This window comes from Pterocles gutturalis, unplaced genomic scaffold (assembly GCF_000699245.1).
Source record: "Pterocles gutturalis isolate BGI_N339 unplaced genomic scaffold, ASM69924v1 scaffold11177, whole genome shotgun sequence".
Lineage (NCBI taxonomy): Eukaryota > Metazoa > Chordata > Aves > Pterocliformes > Pteroclidae > Pterocles > Pterocles gutturalis.
In genome coordinates this window covers 37647-42353 of record NW_010110341.1, presented here as the reverse complement: position 1 = coordinate 42353, position 4707 = coordinate 37647, and the positions used below count along the sequence as shown (strand labels likewise).

At 53.2% G+C, this 4707-nt stretch overlaps 1 protein-coding gene across 1 annotated transcript in view; it reads left to right on the top strand.

The window, feature by feature from the left end:
* Positions 1-4707, top strand: part of LOC104461669 (ankyrin repeat and fibronectin type-III domain-containing protein 1-like) — a gene marked incomplete at its 5' end in the record, with an annotated part of 42829 nt that overhangs the window by 989 nt on the left and 37133 nt on the right. The window lies entirely within an intron of this gene.

The following is a 4707-nucleotide window of genomic DNA, read 5'->3' as shown; positions in this document are numbered from 1 at the left end:
CCCAGGGTGAGCAGTGCAAGGGGACGGGGCTGCCCTAGCACAAGCAGCCCTGTTCGCCCACCCTGAGGGGCTGCAGTGCTCCCTTCTTCCCCAAAGCTGCTGCTGCAGCGCCCACGGGGCCCCTCGTGCCGAGCGCGGGTCTCCAACTGCAGCCCTGCTCGAGCAGGGAGTAATTTATCCTGGGTTTTTAAGCTCTGATGCAACAGCCTTGGAAGCAGATCACAGTGAACCCTCCCAGCGTTAGAGGTGACCTGCTAAGGATATTTAAAAGAACTGGAAATTGCCTGGCTTTCTGCTTCCTTAGATGGATAAAGGAGGGTAATGCTTTTTTTTGGGGGGGGGGGGGGGGGGGCGAAGAAAAAAGAAAAAAAGAAATGCTTAGAAATTGCAAGAATGTCAAGTTTGGTTTTCATTTTCCCTGCTTTTTTTGGAGATCTTTCTGGCATTTATTGTCAGTTCTCACACTTCAGTGTGAGGTTGTGGAGTCCTCCTCAAAGGCTTCCTCTATCTGTGAGGTTTGTTAGGCATCAAAGCTAACTAGGTATTAATGAGGGCAGACAAAGATTTTAAGCTATTTGGTGACAGATTGCTTCCTGCTCCAGTTGCGCAACTTTCTTCCCTTTGCTGAAACGATGTCATCAGGAAAGTGGTTCTGCAATTACTAGGAATCTTCCAAATAGACAAAGATGTGAATTTCTAATATTCCAGATAGGAAAACAAGCAAAGAACTCATTAAAAACCATCAGAGTTGCTCTTTATTCATCAGAAAGAAGCAAGAGAAGTCACTAAATCTCTTTACTCCCTTTAAATGTCTCTTTGAAGCCCCCGGATCCCGTTTTAGCCCTGCTGTGTAAAGGTATATTTGCAGCACAATTTCACTCGCTCCAGAGCATTTTCCTGGGGGAAACCATCTGTCCCGTCTTTGTTTGCAAAGCACCTTGTGCAGCAGCGACTCCGCAGCAGCAGTAGACGATGCTATTTTATGGGGTTTTTGTTAAGCCAGCTTGGAAATGAGCTCTTGGTGAGGAGGAGTCACCTTTGCCTTCAGCGTGCCCCATGCCATGGCGCTGGAGATCAAGGTTGGAAAGCATGTGAGGCTGGAAAGAGAAGGACCTGATGTCACCGCTCCCACGGGGACAGAGGCACGGCTGGTCTGGTGGGGCGAGGATAAGTGCCCTGAATTCATGGGTTCTATCTGAGGCTGGAGATATCTTGAGCTGGATCAGATGGCCAAGCTGGCAGCCAGGCTTGGGCGGGGAGGGTGCTGGGGCTTGGGTACTGGGGCTTGGGTGCTGGGGCTGGGGGCGCTGGGACTCAGTGCTGGGGTTCGGTGGCACTCAGTGGTGGGACATAGCAGAGCAGTGACACAGTGGTGTCGTGGTGGTGAGGAGCTGGGCAGGCAGCAGCCTGCTCCCCAACCATCTCAGTGTGCTTGTGAATCTTCTCCCCGTGGCCGTGGCTAAGCAGACAGCCCAGGAGCTGCGCTAGCTGTGTGGCTGCAAGAAAGGATTTAATTTGGTTTTCTGTGCACATGGCCCAATTTCCAAAGAGCAGATGGGGACACGTGAAGCACAGAGTGCTGGCTCGCTGGCAGGACGGGCACACTGCAGGCAGGTTTTCACGCGTGCTGGCAGTATATCCACACATGTCCGCTTGCACCCGGGGAGGCACTCGGAGGCTTTTCCCACGCGAGCACCAGCCTCCTGGGCAGCTGCATCCTACAAAGGGGACAGCTGGCCTTTGTTTCCCTGGTGCGAAACATGGAATCATAGAATCACAGAAACATTAAAGACCTCAAGGATCATCAAGTCCAACCATCAACCCAACACCACCCAACCCACTAACCCATGTCCCGAAGCACCACATCTACATGTTTCTTGACCCCCTCCAGGGATGGTGACTCCACCACTGCCCTGGGCAGCCTGTTCCAATGCCTCATCACTCTTGCAGTGAAGAAATTTTTTCTAATATCCAGCCTAAACCTCCCCTGGTGCAACTGGAGGCCATTTCCTCTTGTCCCATCCCTTGTTACTTTAGAGAAGAGGCCAGTGCCCACCTCACTGCTCCCTCCTTTCAGGCAGCTGTAGAGAGTGATGAGGTCTCCTCTCAGCCACCTCTTCTCCAAACTAAACACCCCCAGCTCCCTCAGCCGCTCCTTGTCAGCCCTGTGCTCCAGACCCTTCCCCAGCTTCACATCAGTTCTCTCCTTTCCCCATGTCTTCAGGGTTCTGTGGTCATAGCGGGATCAGCATCCTTGGATGGTTGCTCCAAACCATCGTGCTGCACACATGGGGGGTCCTTTGGAGCTTGGGGGGTCGCTGCCCCTGCCCACCCTGCACCTCACACAGGAGGTTCTGGATGGCAGGTGAGGCTGCTGGGTGCTGCAGCCGATGGGAAGCATGGCTCACACCCTTGCAAAACTATAGATGCCTGATTTGGCTTCCAGAGCGAATATCCACATACATCAAATCATCAAATCTCTACGTACGTGTAAGCTTAGCCCAAGGTTACCACTGTGTCCTTTTCCCTGCCTCTGTGTGGAGGGTGAAGGTCCACGCTGTGTGCGATGGGGGTTCTGCTCACCCCACGCCAGCAGCAGGCGGATGGAAAAGCCATGGACTGTGTTTTCCCAAACCAGTGGCTTCTGAGCATCCTGCTCATCTTAATCCCTGGGCTTGAAGGCAAGGAGGGGCTCGTGGACCTGCCATTACCTGTTGCCAAGGAGGAGGGGGAGATTATAAGCACAAAACCATCAGTGCCCGTTGCTTTGAAATGCTGGGTGTCAGTCTGGTGGAGGGATTAGTGTTTTCTGCCTGAATTTCCTGCCAAAACACTGTCAGTCCAACCCCTCGTGTCTCTGCTGTAGCAGAAAGCATCCTTGCCTCCTCTCATCCCCACGCAGGGCAAGCTGAGCCAGTTTTCCAGCATTCCCAGTTGTTCAGGTGCTCAGGTAGGGCTGGATGGAGCCGAGGTAGAAGAGAAGGAGCTGTACAGTGTCACAGTGTCTGCCTGACCCCATGTCCCCCACACTGAGTGCTGACAGGTGGGGTGGGGACAGTAGATCCCTTCATCTCCCCTTGGTCCCTGTCCCTGGGGACACCTTGAAGCCCTGCGGGGCAGGGTCCCTGCCCACTGGCATATCTCTGGGCCAGGACATGCAGTTCTTTGCTGCCACACTAAATCAGGTGCTGAATGGCCGGCACTGCCTACCCAAAAGCACAGGGATGCTCCCGTGGCAGGTCGCGCGGTCCGTGCATCCATCAGGGCACATGTCCCCCGCTCGCCGGGTGGGACGCGCTCCCGGGTCGCGTTTCTTCCCGGGCACAAGGCAGGCTTTATTTGCACGGCACGTGTTTGTGTGCTGCACCAGGCGAGCGGAGCACGGCCCTGCTCCCGAGCGTGGCCGTCAGGGAGAGAAACCTCGTTAGTTCCACTTATTAAAAAAAAAATTGCTGGAGGGAGAGGGAGAGAAGGCAGGGAAAAAGTGAAGTACTGAGAAAACACTTCTTTCATTCACATCTTGTTTACTGAAATAAATACTTCATTATTAGGCTTTTTTTAGGCTTTTTTTTTTTTAAACCAGCACCACAAAGTCCCCAGTGTTAGGGGCCGTGAATGTGCCATATCACCCCAGCGCAATGCTCCTGTGAGCCGGTGTCTTGCTGCCGGGAGGTGCTTGGAGAGAAGCACTGTGGGGAGCAGGGTAGCACGAGGCTTTCCCAAGCTTGGGGGAGAAATCTAGGAGCTGCTCCTGCCTGGTTTGATTTAAGTTTGCTGATTCCTTTCTCCTCCTTTTTGCTGGCCAGCGCTGTGGCTTGCAGGGGGCCAAGGCAGCGTCTGCTCCAAATGAGGCAAAAACTGGCAATGGAAGCAAGGAAGGATTTGGGGTCCAATATATTAAAGCTCTGCTTTCTGCTGCTCTGTGATACTAATCGAGCTCCAAAGCCTAAATAGCACGAAGGCGGGCGAGACAAAAGCACTCTTTATTTGAAGCTTGCCACCTTCTGCTGTCGGAGCGGAGAAGTCGAAAGCTGGCAGCTCCCGTGGAGACCTCCCCCTGTCCCTACAGCAACCCCGGAACGCCAGCAATCCCTTTTCTACCCCCTTAGGGTGAATCGAGGCAAAGAGAGCCTCTTCTCCTCTTGTGCATGTCACCTGAGAAATGATCCACATTTATCTCCCCTCTTAAGTGAGTCTTAATCCAATAAAAGGGCTGCGATCTGCTGCTTTACTCTTGTGTGTGCACAGCCTGGGAGCCTCTGTCCTTCTCTCGCATCCTTCCAGCTCTGGTGCTCATTGGGACTTTCAGCCCCAGCAGGTTTGTCCTCCTGGCATCCTTTTATCTCTTCCTTTTCCTTTCCTACCTCTTGGCTTGGTTCTCCTTCTTCCATTTGTTTCTGTGCTTGCCTTCCCCCCAACGCTCCTTTTCCCATACTTGCCTCTTCTTTTGTCCACCCTGATTTTCTTCTCTGTTTTCTTCTTCTTGATTGTTTATTTCTACTTGCTGCTTTTCTATTTGGGCTCCTCGAGTTTTTCATGTCGGGCAGCCTCCCTGCGCTCCAGGGTTGGAATAGCCTATTCCCATGGTGGCTCAGGAAAAATGCAAGCGCATTCCTCGCTTCCCCCATCCCCTTATCTCGGTTCTGCTCCTTGGCTGCCCACCACGAGCTGTTAAAGCACCGCTGGCAGGAGCATGCCGTCTGGTGG